The sequence below is a fragment of the Saccoglossus kowalevskii genome, chromosome 12 (genome assembly GCF_978046115.1).
Source record: "Saccoglossus kowalevskii chromosome 12, keSacKowa6.1, whole genome shotgun sequence".
Taxonomy (NCBI): domain Eukaryota; kingdom Metazoa; phylum Hemichordata; class Enteropneusta; family Harrimaniidae; genus Saccoglossus; species Saccoglossus kowalevskii.
In genome coordinates this window covers 13,056,193-13,075,972 of record NC_140652.1, presented here as the reverse complement: position 1 = coordinate 13,075,972, position 19,780 = coordinate 13,056,193, and the positions used below count along the sequence as shown (strand labels likewise).

Genomic DNA, 19,780 nt, shown 5'->3' with positions numbered 1-19,780 from the left:
CTTGGAAAGAAAAGATGTATAGTAATAATCAGTAATTACAAGTATACCTCAAAATATGCACTCTTGCTGCATGTCGGTCGATACTGCTGCTGTACTGTCAAAGTGCATACTTTGAGGTATACTCACAATAACCTCATATTATATACATGTATAGCACATGCAAGAACAGTATTTTAACGCCTCAATTTGGAGAGTAAGCAAAACATGAAACTTTTTTATAGTTGTTAAAAAATCCTCATTACCATCAATCTGGCTTAATTAATATTAATTAATAGTTGTACTTGAAATTCAGTATTGTGTATAGTTTTGTAGTTGTACTTCAAATATTACATTGTTAAGCTGCATTCGTCTAAGCTTTTATGCATTGTAAAACTGAATCTCCAATAAAATAAGAAACTATGAAGTATGTATTTTTGAGAAAACAAATGTTTTTTTTTTATAAATGATATCAAGTTGAATGTTATGATTTTTTTGAATATTTGCATAGAATTTTTGTTTTATTTGGATGATTATAATCGGATATGTAAATATATTTCATTGAACATAGGGCCAATCAAATACAATTCATGACATAGTGTTTAAATATTTTTGAGTATCAAATAATTCTATGGATAATCTCGCCAAAAAAAATGAACAAATGTTACGTCACTTTATACATACGGATATGTTCTCGCTTCCTTACTTGGAAAATAAATGCAGATTTTTTGTGACAAAAACTGCAGCTTGCTAGTTTTTTTATTTTTGGTGACATGTTCATATTCCCTTTTTATGTGACGCCGTCATTACGGGAAAAAAACTGTTGTGATGTTTTCATAATGATGTATGTACAGCATCAACAATTTCCCATGTCGCCGACTCGTTTATTTGAATCATAAACGCTCTAATAGTCCCCTTTCAAACTAAGCTCGAAACTGACTTATGAATTCGTACATTTCAGATTACAAGTCCATGACAATTTGTTTTACAATCAGTTAAAAGATGGCCGACTGGTGGCCATCTTGTTTTTGTTTTTTTTGGTTTGAACAATTTGTAACAAACATTAAACGAAATAAACATTGTACATGTCCATTTGTTTCATGTTCGAATCCCAAATGACCAATTTGCAATCTAGTTTTTAGTCCCCGTTCGGACGCAGTCCGAAAACGGGGACTTATGTTTTGCCCTGTGTGCGTCCGTCCGTCCGTCCGTCCGTCCGTGCGTTCGTCCGTGCGTCCGTCCGTGCGTCCGTGATCACCTGTATCTCGAACATGCATGGACCGATTAAGTTCAAACTTCACTCATACATCACACATTATATGGGACATGTGCACATGCATTTTTTTCATGATCCGATTAACGATAGCCGAATAGCGGCCATTTTAAGGCCGAAAATGCATCAAAATCGCACATTTTCACCATTCCGGACCCAGATCTCAGTTATGCATGGACGGATTTTGTTCAAATTTGGTACATACATTAAACATAATAGGACCTTGATGCACGTCATTTTTTTTTTGGGATCGGGTTCGAAATGGCCGACTGGCGGCCATTTTGTTTTAAAGAATTCAGTTCTGGATCCGTATCTGAGACATGCTTGGATTGATCGAGTTCAAACTTCACACACACAAGGTACATCATGTCACAAATATGTATGTGCATTTGTTTCATGATCTCATTAACGATAGCCAAATGGCGGCCGCTTTAAGGCCGAAAATGCATTGAAATCGCACATTTTCACCATTCCGGACCCGTATCTCAGTTATGCATGGATGGATTTTGTTCAAATTTGGTACATACATTAAACATAATAGGACCTTGATGCACTTTCTGTTTGACCGGTGTAAAGATAAAGTAAAAAAAAATGAAGATTTCAAGTTGATTTTAAGATTCCGTCTCAAGAATAATTTTCGATTTTATTTATTAAATTAATATGAAAAAAATGCATATTTTGCGAAACAGTAATGCCTAGCGCAATCATAGTGTTGTATAGAATGAGACTCCACTCCTGTAGTTAGAGATTTTTCCCACGAAATATTATCCCCGGTTTTCGTCCCTGAGATTTTGTTAGCTGGAATTTTGTCCCCAAGATTTCATACACGGGGATTTTGTGCCTGGTATTTTTTGTCATCGGGATCATTGAGGTAATAGTAGATATATTTTGTGGTTCCATGTCTGGATGTTGTAAACGGCAATTTTGAATCCTGGATATATTTGCGGAAACTTTTTACTGGTCACTTTTGTCGCTTAGATGTTATACACGAGCATTTTTTTCCTCGGGATGTTATCGCGGGGATTGTTTTGAATTTGAGTGCTCTTTCAGCAGAGATTTTGATAGAATCTGGCATTGTTACGTTAATGTTCATTCATTTGCATTGTGTCGCATGTATTTGTTTTATTGTGCCCACTAAATATAAGGTGCTGGAAACTACAAACATCGTCCGGCCAAGAATTTATGAGATCCAAAATTTCCGTCTATGTATTTTGTTGAATTTTCATTTTGGGCTCACTTTACAATGATACCATCAATATCGGAGCCAAATAATTTTATTATATATTCCTCGCTTATGACATGAATGGATTTGCATTGTTTTGCCATGATTTCAATTTCTGGACATTGATCTCATTTTGTTGGTAGTTTTAAGGTTGAGACAGCTCGGACATTAAATTGTAAGAAGTTTCGGCGAGAAAACAAACGTGATCAAAAAGTATGGGATGGTAAATGGAGGACGAAACCTGGGAATGGATAAATGGCATGGACTTCATGTTATTTCGTACGCCTACGGTACACAGTCCTTCTTAGAGGGGTTGTGCTCTATCTATATCTGAACTTCAGTCCCGACGGTCAGACAAATGAAATAAAATATCGTGTCAGTGTGTGATCCAGTGTACTTGTTCATGATAAATAGTAAACGCTCACCCCTTAGGTTGTTCTTAATGAGGATCTGATGTCAAGTTTGTGATACGAGAACGGAAATGCATCCAAGCCACCCAGCCTTCAAAAGAAAAAAATTCTATCACAGTTTTTGTGGATAATAAAATAACGATATATTTAACCTTCAACAAAATGAACCACACTTTGGTAGACAAGTTGTACAGCCTACATTCGCATTTCGCGTAAATAAACAATTGAATGTATTTAAACGAGTTGCTTTATTGCACGGGACTCTTATCAAACACGTCCTGTCTTAACGACCACGGTATCTCCCTTTCTATGTACTAACAAAAGGCATAGTCCGTCTACTTCGTACTCATAACAGGCTAAAATTGTGCGACTGAATAAATATAAAACGAATTTGACTATTGGAGACGAAAAAGATGAAGACAATCGAATTTGCCTGAATTCAGTAGTAGTAATTGACAGCTGATCCCAGTGTTTTTATAATGGTTGTCATTGAAACCGAATTGTCAATACCTCTAAAATGGTGAAATACATCTATCATAACTTTGTTATTGACCCAATCAAAATTCACGTCATAAAACCGTTGCTCACCACTAGCATAGTTATTGCTGTGTTGGACCACATCAAAATAAGTTTCATCGTTCAACTCATACCCGAGTATAAAAGCGAACAAATAGATCCAACTATAAAATTCTGAAATGTATCAAAGGCATATTCTTGACTTCAATGCAATTGGATGCAATTTAATCAGTAATTAATGATAACCTTGTTAACATCTTAGTAAACCCGAAACTGTAATGTGTTATATTCGTTTTTTGACATGTTGATTTTATGTCACAGCGCTAACGTCGTGTTGCAATATGTTTTACTATGTTTTACGGGACGAGGTAAGCATTTGCAGTTCCATTTATAGAAGAATGGAATTTATTTTTAGAAGTAATCCAACATATGTCAATAGCCATTACCAAGAAGTGAAAACGAAAACGAGTCAGAATGTATTTGCAAACCTTTGATTTTGTTTAGTCGAGAGATACCGAAAGATATACACATAAACTGTTGATACATGAACTAAATCCAAATATTTCCTGTTTTGGAAAACAAAAAATGCACACACTGGAGTTTCAACGTTCCTATGTAGGTACTCATATGGAAGTCTTAACCCGGTAATGAATTTATACGAGTATTTCACAGAACAAAACTAAGGATGCATAATAGTAGATGCTCATGTTCTGTCTCAGTTTTCTGTCTCATAATACTGACACAGATATGCAAAGGAATTGATGGGATATTCAGGAAAGAAATGTTGTAATGCGAACCCCAAAACATGGATGATTGGCACCTTTTTATGAAACATAACAGGGATCAAACATACTGGTTCAGTAATGCGCTTAAAAGTAACAGTAACTACTGGTCAGAAACTCACCGATTAATTTGTCAGTCATTACTGAAAACAGCTCTTCTGCTACTTTTTGCAGGACAAGAAAATACTAAACCGTTTATAGACCTGAATGCAGTTCTATTCAAAAAAAGTGAAATCAATGTTTGGAGTATAATCATAATATGTCAATTGTTGCCACCAAAAGGAGACAACGAGCAAAGATGTATTTAAAGATATCGCTGATGTTATGTTAGGAAGATATAACAGAACACCGGTTACAGACTAACGTTTTTGATTCGTGAACCCAAGTAGTGCTACTTTCTGTAAAACAATAATAAACACAGTTTCAAATTCCACACATGGAAGCAAAACAGAACCAAACTCAACATACATTATTATTATTATTATTGAAGCTCACAATATCTGTCACAGTTTCATGAAAAAGTACTGACACTGCTCTGAGAGAGGATTGGTGTTACATTCAGCGAGAAAGTACTTCAATGCGAATCGCAAACAAATGGATGATTGGCAACCTTTCATAAAACATAACGAGAACCAAGAACACTGCTATGGTAAAATGCTTAAAAAATCAGTTACCACTCACTACAGGTCAAGGGAAAACCGATTGATTTTGCATCTGGCATCAGAAGAATCTAAAACAATCTATGACATAGTTTGGAAGCAAATTCGTGTTCGAAATCACTACAATATTATTTTGTGAAGTCTACTGAACTGGAGCCAATACCAATAATTCATGAAATAATTATGTCAGGTATGACCTGTTTTTGTAAAATCGTACACTGCTGTTAACCTAAAGAACATCAGTGTATACAGATATAATGTTATGTAATGTAAGGTAATATGCGATTATCAAGATCCTAGATAAATAGAAAAATGTCTGTCATGGTTTTGTTGATGTTATTGTTGTTCATACTGTGTTAAAAAAGTTTATTGTAATCAATATCATCCAGTTTTTTATTCAATCTCTTAATATCTAGACATTTTATTATTCAATTTGTGAACTCGATTATAATAGATGTTTTATAATACTTTTTCAAGATTTTTGTGAGACCTGTTAGTCTGATTTTCAGGATATAGGTTAAACATAATTGTACCATTTGTTAGACGCAGACATAAGTGGACAGAATAAGAACATTAGTACTTTTGATAATGAAAGCAAGGTGATAGTAATATGCTCTCCACGATATGTCAATGAGATCATAAACCTAGTTATTGTGACATAGTGGTATTAGTGACAAAAATAGTGACACTAATTTACCTGCCAAAACGTTGCCTAGTATTTTCTTGCCAAATGCTATTCAAACTTATTGCTCTACTATTATTTTGATACATTATCATTTTGGGGTAATATAAATACCAAATAATTGTTTATGTAATTACCATGGCCCGACTGCTTGTGTTCATTTTAGTGTCAGAGTTGTCCTCTTCTACATTTAAGCGATGATATACCGCGCAGACATTTGTGTAGATATACTAATGCGGTTTTTCAGTTTTTTAATATTCTCTTTTTTCATGCATGTTCATCATTGGTATATATCCATTCGAAATTATTATTCACTACTTATCTAGATTCCCTACTATAAGACTTTTTTCAACACTGAGGGATTTTGCAGTTACATTGACAGTGTGCTTCAGCTCAGTGAATGCTGTAATACGACATGAGAGTTGTTTTTATCATTTAGACTATATGCTCTACCAAAATGTATAGCTAACCGATTATACTAAACTCAGTGTGCAATAGTTTTTGCTCATGCTATGTTGGATGATAGTATAGACGAAACGAATTGATGACCATATAGATATGTAATTTGTTAATCCAATTCTCAAAATTATGACGAGATTAAAAAATGTATGTTAGACAAGTCAATACAAATTGACACATAAAGTGAAACACAGGAAACCAATAAAGGACAACAACCTGAATGTATTTAACAAATAAACTGCGATTTTCAGACCCTGGTCTCCATAACAACCATAATCTAAAGTCAATGTAAAATTGTACAGATAAACATGAAGACAACATATACCAGTATCTGTACATGTTATCTGGTATATGGATATGTTAGCAACGCCAGCCACCGTTTCTGTACTAAGTAAACCTACCAACATAGTTTCATGTTTAGGCGGTGTTGAGCTATTCAATATCGAGCTATATTAGCGTCATAATCACCGAAATATAAGAAATTTCGCAATCTAGAATTTTGACAAGATGATACAGATGACTTGAAGCTATTTATTCATTCATTCTAGCTCAAATGCCAACTTGGCATGTAGAGCAGCAACGAGGGTCCGCTACGCCCACCTGTCTTGGGTTAGCTTATGATGGTTCCTCAGGTGTATCAGAAGGTCCTCTGCTCCGCTTCCAATGTTATATGCCAGGTGTACTTTGGTCGTTCCCGCTTACGTCTTCCTTCAGATATTCAATGCAGGGTTGTGCTAGTGATGTTTTCTTTCTCGTTTTTGATAACGTGATCATGCTATCTCCACTGCCTTTGCATAATGAAGGTTTCCATGCCGTCCTGGTTTGCAGCATGGAATCAGTTGTTGGTTGCAGATACTTTTCAGGCAAAATATCGCAGGATACCTCTGTAGTTCTTGGTGTGGACGGTGGACAGTTCGTTTTGGACCTTTTCCTCGTCGTACAGCAAATCAAAGAGTGCGCAGCTCTAGTACAGTCTTAGTTTGGTCTTGGTGCTGTACTTGAATGACTTCCGCACAATGTTCAGCATTCTGGAGGCATTTTGTCCCTTGCCAAGGCGGTATTTGCTGCCTGCTCCCCTATCGTGCCTGGCCATGCTCCCATGGAAGGTGAATTCTTAGAAATTCTTCTTTCGCTGTTACATGTGAGGGGTTTTTGATGTTGAGCATCACCGCCCCCGTTTTCGTCCAGCTGATTGTCAGGCCTACTTGCTGTTCAAATGTGCTAAGTCGGGTCGTCTTCTCCTGCATATGTTGGTGCGTATGCGAGATCAATGCTAGATTCTCATAGAAGTCCAGGTTTGTGAGGGTGAACACCTGATCAGGTGGACACCTGATTTCTCTTGGTTGTTCCTCTTGGATTGCCGTTCTTCTCACCATCCAGTCAATTTCTATGTTGACTAGCATTGTGAACATAAAACATCTGTGAGCTGGTCATCACATGAAAGCTTGATTCACTATTTGAAGTTCCTGTAAAAACCTATGTAAGTACCAATGAAATGCTTTCTATTTTCATGTCCAAAACCTATTATTGGTGATTGCTTATCATTATGATTTATGCATTTCAGGAGATAATTTATATTTTTAATGAAAAAAGAGGTTTAAACTTATTTATGACAATGTCGTTTTAGTATACCTCAAAACGAGGCTCATCGACAGTCCTCACTAGCTTCTAATTTGCATTCAAAATACCCATAGTGACGTCGCTTTGGGAAGTCGCTGATGAGTACACTGTAAATCTCGGGAGCACTTCCATGTTTTTCATTAAAACACACCGTTTTAATTGAAAACACTGTTGTAATTATATAATAAAACACTTGTATTTTCTATCAAAACAGTCAGTAGTGTTTTAGTATTTTTAGAAAAGTATTTTAGGGCGTTATTAAAGCACTTTTGATGAACATTAAGCACATTGTAAACACACAAAAACACACTTTTCCGAAATAAAACACTAGGTGTTTTACGGTGACATTAAAGTGTAATTAAAGTGTTTATTGATAGAACATTTAAGGACTAATGCATCCACCTTCATGCAAAATTGAGTGAAAAGTTTCGGGACTCGTGAGTAAACATTATAGTTTATATGCCAACTAGACAATCACGGAAAGTGACGTAATTCATGCATGATGAGATGAGTCATGACATTTCCTCAGGAAAAACAATTTTAGGTCACGCCCCAACCTATATGGTCTCACCAACCAAAGTACAAGTAGAAATTGAGACACGTGGTGAATTAAGTACTTCGTAGCCTAACGGATTTTATTAATCCGCATTTGGTGTACGGTAGTTGTAGTTCCAATCACATCTGAGCATTCTCTCGAAAAATGCTCAATTTGAACCACTTCAGAAGGCAAAATCACCAACGATTTTTCAACCCGAAACACCAAACTATAAATGTTTTCAAGGTGTTAATGTATAATACACATTTGTGTTCATGAGAGTAAAAAACTAAAACACTTTTCTTCCAAATTGTTAAATTGTTTCAACATAAAGCACTTTCTAAAACAAACACACATGTAATGTTTCAAGGTAAAACACTCGACTATGCATGTTTCATAAGTGTTTATGTATACGACATGTACAAATTTCATCAATGTAACTAAACACTTTTTTACAAATTGTTTTGTTTTGAAGTACTTCTTAAAACAAACACACATGTAATGTTTCAAAGTAAAACATTCGACTATGCATATTTCATAAGTGTTTATGTATACGACATGTACACAATTTCATCAGTGTGACTAAAACACTTTTCTTACAAATTGTTTTGTCTTGGAGCACTTCTTAAAACAAACACACATGTAATGTTTCAAGGTAAAACATTCGACTATGCTTGTTTCATAAGTGCTTACGTATATGACATGAACAAACGGTCATACGAGTAACTAAAGCACTTTCCTTTGAAACTGTTTTATTTTGAGCCACTTCAGAAAACAAACAAACAAACATGCAATGTTTCAACCTAACACACCCGATTATATACAGGACATTTGTGTATGCCGTCTACGATATGTATCTATAAAGACACAATACTTATTATCGACTGTATTTATTGGAAAAAAATGCTCACACACGTCAAATTTGTCAGTAAGTCATACTGTGATAAATTTACCGATTTTAGTATTTTGCGAGTGTGCATACCATGTACCTGTCACAAGTTTAATAACCGATGGAATTAAACATGCTGGAGTTGTTATCAATGTTCGAGTTAGTAAGCTGGATGACGCTGAGCTAAACAGGCAATCATTAGATTCAATTTTTTATTTTATTGGCGGAGCCTCGGGTTGAATTTAAATATGGTGATTACTACGCACCTGTGCAAATTTGCGCCTAATTTAAACGAGCTCCTCTAAGCCTCTAGTAATACATAACCATTCAATTGTTATTTGGAAATGTAATTATAAATACAATATGAAAACAAACATTGAACATAAAATTAGTTTGCTACTTCTTTGCAAATATTTTCGGATACCTTTCGTAAACGACTGTTGACATTAATGTATGTTGCGTTCAAGTACCTCATAACTTATGTCGTGCGCACGCTCATTCATGGTTGAATTATACTATCGGAAGTGCGTAGGCATGTGGCATATTCGTTGAAAAGCAATAACAACTTGAATCAATGAACTCTTTTTTGATATTCTGAGGTTATCCCTAAACATACCTGAAGGTATTATGATATTGTTACTCCGTTACGAAGCGTGTGGAAATTGTAATTGATAAAGTCATCGTCGGTAGTTGTGTACTACATTGATATTTGCAGCAGCCTCCATTCATTTCTTTATGTGCGGGATAACTGATTAAACTCAAGTTCATGAATTTACAGGACCAGAGAATTCAATGCCACATTACATCCATGCCGACATCAACCAGAAAGATCTGAGTTACCGAATAAAATCATAGAAATGTTGCAGAATTTAACAGAAAATTGCAGTTGAATTCGTTTGTGGTCATATTTTTGTCTTCTCATTACATGCGCGTTAGTTTAGAACAAAAATAATATTTTACATCGTATATCTGATTCAAATATCGCATCGTTTGAAACAATTTTAAGAAAAACACTTAATGTGTTTAATTATAAATCACTTAAAAGTTAGAAGTCACGCAAAACCCACCGTGACGATATGTTGGTCTCTTTTTCAAATGTAAATTTAATTTAGTGCACAAAAACTGATTGAAATGCAGATGTGTGAAAATTTATGACAAATTTATAGCGTAATACAAATCGACACAGAGTTTGATTTTGTCAATCCTATGTTGAGGTAGCGTCACCTAAAACCATAAATAGTTGTGTTGTTATGCAAAACGATGCTTAGTATGATAACGTAGATTATTGCCATACAAGGTGACCTGAAACTGCTGACTGTAGTCACTCATATATTTAATCCAAGTCCTATTGATTTTCTAAAAATAAAATTTGGATTTTACTCGAGAATATTAAATATATCAGTGAGTATATCAGTTTAGTAAATGCCTTCTAAATTCAAGAACATGTGGTTTTTTTAAATATTCACCTATGACACGAGAAGAGGGATATCAAGCTAGAGTCTGATTACCGTCGTTTCAATTTTCCAGACAGGTACGGCAAAGTTGAAAAACTTTGTTACATACATTGTTTGTTTTACGGGGAATATGTCATAGTTGTTGTTGACCTTTGACACATTGTACGTCACTGATTACGGGAGTTACGATTGACTAAACTGTAGACAACGAGATCAGTATTTCCAGGCCCGTTGGCGTCGAGTCGTTTCTACCCAGCCGATTTCCTAAGGAAGATTTCCTATTACATTACATAAGTAGACGAACAACAAAACAGTATATTTTCCACATCATTGGTGAGTATTTGAGAATCGCGACCCTTAAGTTCAATTGTAGAAAGGTGAATTGTACCATTTAAATTAAGCTGGTTCTTAATCAAAAAGCTAAATGTATCAAAGTTGAAGGTTGCATTATATATATAGTAGTGCACTGAAGACAATTTTTTTGCGTGGCAACCAGAAAAAAAGGCTAATATATAACCTAGTGCAAGGCTCAGTGCGGTTATTTTGGTCAATCTATGCAGTTGTACAAACTGTAATAACCTTTGTCGTCCATTTTCATAAATTTTCCAGAGCTGATCCACTCGTAATTTGCGTCCAGATTATCATGTAAACAGTCCAAAACTGTAGAACATGCAATAACGGTAAGACTTTGTAATCATGGGAGTGGCAGAAAACGTGCGACTAGTGGAATTTTTGTTCACGGTGTCTTCTTATAATTTTATTTGTATATGCCAAATTTTTCATTCTGCAGCTCCTTGTTCGCAATGTTACTCTCGTTTCTATATTGTACCATTTATTTAGAGTAATTTGGTATATATGGTTGCTGTAGTGTACTAGAGACAGTGGCTTAATCAAGGTTCCGTTACTAATGGAAACGTTTGTCTTAAGTTGCGTGACAATCAGAAAATTGCTGTTGCTTCAACTTTGTATTGACTAATAACATAGTACAAAGTTCAGTGTGATATTCGTTAGCAATACGCACTTGCTGTGTAAATTGTATGACAAACTTGCATGATAATATTAAACTTATCTATATTCATACAGTATTTGTGTAAGGTACATATTTATTACGCCAATTAAAATTGCGTGAGCCATAGATACCGTGGTCATTGTCTGCAGGTCTGTTGTTATAGAGTCATTTCTACCTATAAGTAGCCGATCAACAAGGAGGAAATACTGAGCATTAGAGATAATAAAATCTTAAATTGCGGAGGGGTGAATTGTACCATAATTTCATAATTAAAAAGTTACTTTTGTTTCACTATGCAAAAACACAAGAGGCCGGGAATTAGTTGAGAGGAAATGTTCGGGGCGAATGTCCTACTGGGGCGTTTGTCCGGGGCGATTGTCCAGAGAACAAATGTCATAGAATAATGGGATATCTGCGTGATATACTATATTATTTATATTCGGTATATTATATAGTCCAAGCGAATGTGTTTATTTAATGTAGCAAAAATCAAAACATTAAACAATATCTAATACAATGTCGTCATTATATGAGAGGAAATATATATATATATTAGCTGCTTAACTGTACATCACTTGTAAAGCTTGACCAAAACTAAAGTCAGAGCAGTATTTTAGACAAGGTGCAGTGATTTGATTTGTGAAGAAGTTTGTCATCAACTATTGAAAACAGTTAGTCAAGGTAGAGTTCTAAATCACAGCATCAATGTATTTATATTGTATAATATAACAATGTATTCAATTTATTTATGACAATGTTTTTATGTCGCCATTGCAACACGTGAAAAACAGCATCAACATTTCAAAATCACACGTGTTTCACATCTGAAACAGCAAAATTATGACACATACTAACAATAGAATATGACTCTAAATTTTTTTTGTGTTCTTCTCATTTATTTATTTATTAATTTTAGATAGCAGTTGTGCTAGAAATTATAATAAATATCAGTTCATATTAGCTATAATCCATGGCAAGTGGACACAACTATTTATTGTTTTATTTAAACGATTTGGCAAAGGAAATTGGCGGAAAAGGTAAGTAAAACATTGTCTGTAAATTGGTATATTAAAATCAACTTTTGAATGACTGCCAATCGGCAATTTAACTTATATTACAAAGAAATATGTTATTAATCACTAAATTACATATGTGATTTGAATCGAACAAAGAAATGTATAATAACGAATGAACAATTGAGCAATCTAGCTTCTGTGTCCTGTGTAACCAAGAAGTTTTGCAAGTTACAGCACGATCTTAATATTATATTAACTATGCAGTAAATGCAGGTTACACAGAACGTGTTATGGTATGTAGTACCATACAGGCAACATGGTAGTTGTATATCTGTTCAATGAGGAGTTAAATCATTTCGGTCAATAACTCGCTATACTCTCCCTTCACGATATGTTCTCCTTTGATTTAGAGTTTCAGACCATGGTTGACTTGACCGGAGGAATAGAGCAACCTATTGGAAAGGCTGCAAGAGAAAATCTTAAAAAAGAAGGACGACCATTGGTTCTGTTTGATAAGCTGCGTGAAATGGGAAAGCTAACAAAATCTAATCCAAGTATACTAATGAAATTGCTTCAGAAAGCAGAACGGAATGATTTGGCTTTACGAGTTGAAGTCAGATTTAAAATGGGATTCGACAGAGATGTGACACCAGAAGAACTGGAGAATGAAGTGGAAAATGAAGCGAAGCATGAACAAGCCTGTGAGTAGACAAATCATTTTACTCTTCTAAACAATGCATTTTACTGCTTTACCACAATGTTATTTTAATACACACTGTTCACTGCCTTATCCACAATGCAATACTGGTATACACATGTACTACTCTAGACATTCTGGTGAGTAGACAATGTATTTTACTGCCCTTCCCATAACACTGAAAAATTGCAAAGAAGTCTAGTGTCCACAAAAGATGTAGTCTATCAGGAATATATTTTGATGTAAATACTTTTGAAAAGGACAGTACATTAATATTAAATTTTTAACAACTAAAATAATTTACAAATAAATATATAAACAGATCATTGAGCCACCCTCGATAGTGCAAACATTTAGTAACTCTTACGATATCTCAGCAGAACATATTCCCGTTATCTTTAAATTACCATTCAAAACTACTATATCAAGTGCTCTGAGAGCATTTCAGTACCAAATTCTTCACATTTATATTGTTACAAACAATAAATTGTATAAATGGAAATTAGTTACATCGTCTTCATGCTTTTTTTGTCATGTTGGTGAAGAAACGTTACATCACTTGTTCGTCAGTTGTCATTTTGTGCAAGAATTGTAGGAATTGGTGCAAGAACAGTTTGAAGTAATTAGACATATAAACTGCAACTGCAAAAATATCCACCAGAAAACAAAATGTTAAACCATACAATAATTTTATTCAAATGATTTATTTATTTATGAAGAACAAAAAACAAAAGGTTGTCATATTAGGCGTTTAAGATGTTTGTGTTTTCGACTAGACAAGTTGAATATGAATTTGCAAAAAGAAATAATAAGGTCAACTTACATTTTGAAAAATGGGAGAAAGCTGAAAATTGGCTAAGTAATTAAATACTGTATTTGTATACCAGATCATCTTTTGTTTTTGTATTTCCTTTCGTTAGTTTGTTTTTGTGTATGTAATTACTTTATTCGTATAATAAAAAAAATTAAATAAAATAAAACATACATGTGCACGTCAATTTATTTTCCCGACTGGCGGCCATTTTTAATGCCAAAATCCTGTAAAATCCTGTTTTTTGGGTGTGTCCATCATTATTTCTAAGAGATGCCTGGACCGATTTTGCTGAGACTTAGTACAAAGACAGAGTGACCATTGGTACATATGCACATTTATTATTTTCTTCAAGGAATCAATTAATGAGCTCATTTGCTATTTAATTATTAATTTGAATTCTCGTTAATATCTTGTGAACTAATAGTCCAAATTAGACCAAACTTGGTAGAGACTTGATTTGTCAATATATTATATGTGCTATGCAATGGAGTTTCAACGTAATTAACAAGCTCATTTCCATATTTAACTTTTTTTCTTAATATCTTGTGAACTAATTGTTCGAATGAGACCAAACTTGGAATAGACTTACTTGATCTGTCAATATATGTGCTATATTTACTTTCAACTAAATTAATGAGCTAATGTGAATATTTAATTAATTTTGATTTTTTCTTAATTTCGTGTGAATTAATATTCATATATTTGCTATTTATTATTGACACAATTGAATTCCCATATTTTTGAATTTGATAGAAATGTCCTAGCTGTTAACTTAAAGTAACATACTTTTGATTTTCAACTTAATCTTCCTACCCGATTTTATACATATACATTCAAACTTTATAATTCATAGCCAACTAACTCTAATCACATCTGACAAGTGGGGGCTGTGACTTGTTTAAAAGAAAGGAAAGGTATTTAAATAAGTGTTGATTTTTTTTAGGTTGGATGTTTTTAGCATAGTTTAAACACGTGGCCACCACTGTAACTAAACCAGTTTAATTATTTTTAGATGACATATCCTTGTGGGTCAATTCAATATACTACCATTCTTTTCCGGAGCCAGATGTAATTAAATCTAACACTATTGTGAGTGGAGGTTCAAAGTTCATCATCATTTGCACGAGAAAGATTTGGTAGATGATCTGCTTATATATTACATGCGTGTTCTATTCTATTCAGTTGTAGCTTGATATGTATCTGCCATTTTGTTGTATAGCAAATACACCATATACATTGCTGTACTCGTATATACTGTTGTACTATACTGTACTGTACTATACTTTTTTACTTAACGAATATACATTTATTAGATACATATTGTCACTCGTATATCTACATTTTTAATAACTTTGAATATAAATATCTGAATCTGATTTATTTTTGTCTAGATTATGGCTAAAATTAAATCATATATTGCCATAATTGTGGAGGGTAATCAAACTACAGTTTCTCCCTAGTTACGAACTACACATTTGTTTTCGCTATGAAGTCGTAAAGTGTTATAAATTCATAAATATAACTGTAAATGTCTATTTATTTTCTGATGAAATAAAAAATCACATACGCGAACACACGTCCAAACCATTCCGTGAGAGGTATGCAGGTATATTTGTTATGTTAGGTCTTAATAAGTCAATTAATGGGTCTAATTATGACAATGTTTAGAATTGCAATACTGGAACTTGGTATGAAGATATGTGTTCGACTAAGTTACAGAAATCGTAATTCTGATTGGGCGATTACTTTGGCGACAAAAATTGAAAATGATTATTTTTTTTTTATCTTTTCCAAGGAGCTGAATATTTGCTGACATAAACTTGAGCACTCGCATGATCTTGAGTACTTTAACCGACCAACCTCTTATTTTGCAAGTTGCATAACAGGTTCTTCATTTTTCAGTTTGTTCATTTCGTTACAATATTTTCAACTACAAACCAAAATACTCCGATACTTACGTGGATGTCTATCAGATTTGTTGGGCTTGTGACGGTGTATTCAGTTCTTTATTTTAAGCAAATATTTTTCCAATTTTTGTTAAAATTTATATTTTCTACTTCTCCTTGAAAACTGCCAGGTTAATAACTGTGATACTTTGTGTGTAGATATAATGGGTGGGATTTTTCAAAAACAAATGTGTTCGACTTAATAACTCAATTGGTCTGCACATTAAGAAGACCTCTACAAAAACAGAAGAGATATATTTCGAAGGTCACTTGTTTATCTTCGTATTAAATGTCACATCTTATAACAAAATTAGATAATGGCTAATTTTGGTTACGATGATTAATGCTATTTACATATAAACAACAGTAAAGACATTTTCACGAATTTTCGAAATTTACATACTGGAAATATATTAGCTCATATGAACACTTTGGTCTCGCCTTCTAATGTTTTTTGATACATATTGGTGACCTTGATGTCATTTTACCTATCTTTTACAGCAAGTGCTACTGATCCAATTTCTACACAAGTTCAGGAGATTAGTGAGACGCAACGCGGACTAATTTCTGAAGGTAAATCTATTGTATATATAATTAACAAACGTTTCAAACAAGCTAGACAATAAAATTCTTTTGTGTGTTTGGTTCAGACAACTAAATTGTCAATATATTTTTTGTGGAACGATAGAAGAAAATGAATATTTCAGTACATGTATGATCCTATTTTAATCCAAGTCAAGGGAATTCAGTCCAATCAAATTGGCATTGTTTAAAAGGATTATATTTGGTTTCCAGGTTTCCAACCAGCAATAGGAATTGTTGCGGCAGACGAATACGAATATCAATCAATATTGCTTATGTTCGATGCGCCATCTGTAGAATATAATGGTAAAACAACTCCAAACGATCCACACTACTACCAGGTTGGACTCGTCAGAGGAAAGAAGGTTGTAATGACACAACTTTCTGTTGGGATGGATGGAGAGTACAGTGCTGCAGTAACCGTCACACATCTCTGTGATGCATTCAGCGCCATACAGTTGATATTCATGGTAGGTGTTGCTGGTGGAGTACCTAATTATCAGTATAACGAAGCCAGTGCAATGAAAACCATAAAGTATACTCGTCCACATGTTCGCAAAGGCGACGTTATTGTCTCGTATCCAATTGAAGATGGCGGCCCTGCCTTTGTGCATTATGACTACGGGGAAATAATGTCTGTTCTTGGCACACGTAATTTTGGGCAAAAAATCCAACATGAGAAACACATTAAGCTTAACCCAAAAGCACTGAATGCAGCTCAAGACTTTAAGTGCAACTCTAACGTTTTACGTAAGCTAATTGATGCCACAATCAACGAAATGGATGATCTGCAGAATCTGGGTTTTCAGAGACCTGCTGATGAGGAGGATGTATTGCCAGATGGTCATAACCATCCTGCTGAACCGGAGTTACGTCATCCAGGTGAACCAAAAGTTCATTTCGGAATAATGGCCTCTGCAAACAGTGCAAAGCGAAATACAGAAGTCCGAGATTATTTAGCTGTGACTGAAAATGTTATTGGATTTGAGATGGAAAACAGCGGCGTTGCTACTGCTGCTCATATTTCTTCCAAAGGGTGTATGTTCGTCAGGGGTGTGTGTAATTACTCAGTTGGTTATAAACATGGCAGATGGAACCGATATGCAGCTCTAGCAGCAGCAACTGTCTCTAAATGCATCATAGAGAATCTAAAAATGTGACATTTGAAATAACCCAAATAAATTTAATTGAAGATCAAACATAATTGAATAATATTTTGAAGGCATTTTTAATACATTTCTGTAATTTGATTTCTAACATAAAGGTCATACAATTGTTGATTTGGAAGAAGTGAACACTTGAAGAAAAGTTAAATTTGAGTATTTCTCAATATTATGTTCGTATGATAACTTTCGTTATATGCATGTGCAGCGCCTGTATTACCGACTCAATTTGGAGAGTTGGCAAAACATGATTTGTTTTTATAGTAGTTAAAAAATCCTTATTGCCATCAAGCTGGCTTAATTAATATTAATTAATAGTTGTATTTGAAATTCAGTATTGTGTATAGTTTTGTAGTTCAAATATAACATTGTTAAGCTGCATTGGTCTATGCTTTTATGCATTGTAAAACTGAAGCTTCAATTGAATGAGAATCTATGGAATATATATTTTTTGAGAAACCAAATGCTTTGTTTTTTTAATGATGCCAAGTTGAATGTTATGATTTTTTTGAATATTTGCATATAATTTTGTGTTGTATATGACTTCCTTATATTTGGATGATTATAAATATATTTCATTGAACGTAAGGCCATCAAGTACAATTCATGATATAGTGTTGAAATATTGAGTATTGGATGTTTCGATGGATAATCAAATAAACGAATGTTACTTCACTTTATGCATACTGGATATGTTCTCGCCTCCTTACCGAAAAGTCTGTAGTTGTAGCAAGACACCACACATCTTTTGGAAAATGTGGGACGGTACTTGACAAATAAATGCAGATAATTTGTGACAAAAAAATGTAGCTTGCTATTTTTCATATGACACAGTCATGGCCTAAAAATAATCATCAGTCATCCTATAACCAAACTGTCATGTTTTCATAATGATTTATGTACAGCATCACCAATTTCCCCATGTCCCCTACTTATTTATTTTGGTCATGAACACATTATTAGTCTCCTTTCGAACTAAGCTCGAAACAGAAACTTATGAATTCGTACATTGTACATTTCAGATTACAAGTCCATGACAATTTGTTTTACAATCGGTTCAAAGATGGCCGACTGGTGACCATCTTGCTTTTTGATCATACTACTATGTCTCGTAGGGTATTCGACCATTTTCATTCACATACATTGTACATTTCAGATTACAAGTCCATGTCAGTATGTTTCATAATCTGATCAAAGATGGCCGACTGGCATCCATCTTGGTTTTTGGAAAATGTGGTATTTTGGACGTAATCTGTTTTCGTTCAAATTTGTAACAAACATTAAACAAAATAAATCAAGTTTTGGTAAATGTCCAGGCATGTTAATTACCTAATTTGCATATTTTTTATTAAATGTACATTGTCTAAAAATCTAAATTTTTCCCCATATTATGCAAAAATCATATAGGATAACACAAGCCTGGTTGCAAATGAATGTGTTTATATGTTGTACAGAATGTGAATTACTAACAAGTGACTAGACATATCGCAATTGAATTAGTTGAATAAATCTAATGTCATGGATGTTTGAGATCCAATTTAGCTGATGTGTACATCCAAGATGTACAGTTTGAACTATAAATACATAGCATTGGTGGTCATTGGAGCAAATGGTGAGAGGTTTTTCAACTCTTGGCTATTTGGCAAGTGATCCCTGGTTTTCAAATCGAGATAATTCAGATTTAGTGATCCTATATTTTCTACGGGTCATTCAGCAAATCACAAGATTTCAACTCTAGTGAGTTCATTCAGAGAACATGAATTTCAAAATCAGGATCATTTATCGAGTGAACACGTGATTTCAATTTAGGATATTTCAGCAAGGTATTTTATATTTACAACTCTGGGCCATTTTGAATCTCGGTCATTCAGAAAGTACACTAGGCTTTCAACTGAGTGTCGTATATAAAGTAGTCCCGTGAATGTAGTCCCGTGAATCTCAATTTCAACTTTGAGTCATTCAACAAGTGGCTCCAGAATTTTCTATGAGCGACATTAAGTTTTGTTCAGTGATCTGGACTATTATTATGTTTAATTTATCCTTCCATACAAAGTATAATACCATACAATAAATGTT

At 34.0% G+C, this 19,780-nt stretch overlaps 1 protein-coding gene across 1 annotated transcript in view; it reads left to right on the top strand.

Annotated features, from left to right (window-relative positions):
• The window catches only part of LOC102801086 (uncharacterized), a 204,346-nt gene that overhangs the window by 28,833 nt on the left and 155,733 nt on the right, over positions 1-19,780 (top strand). The window lies entirely within an intron of this gene.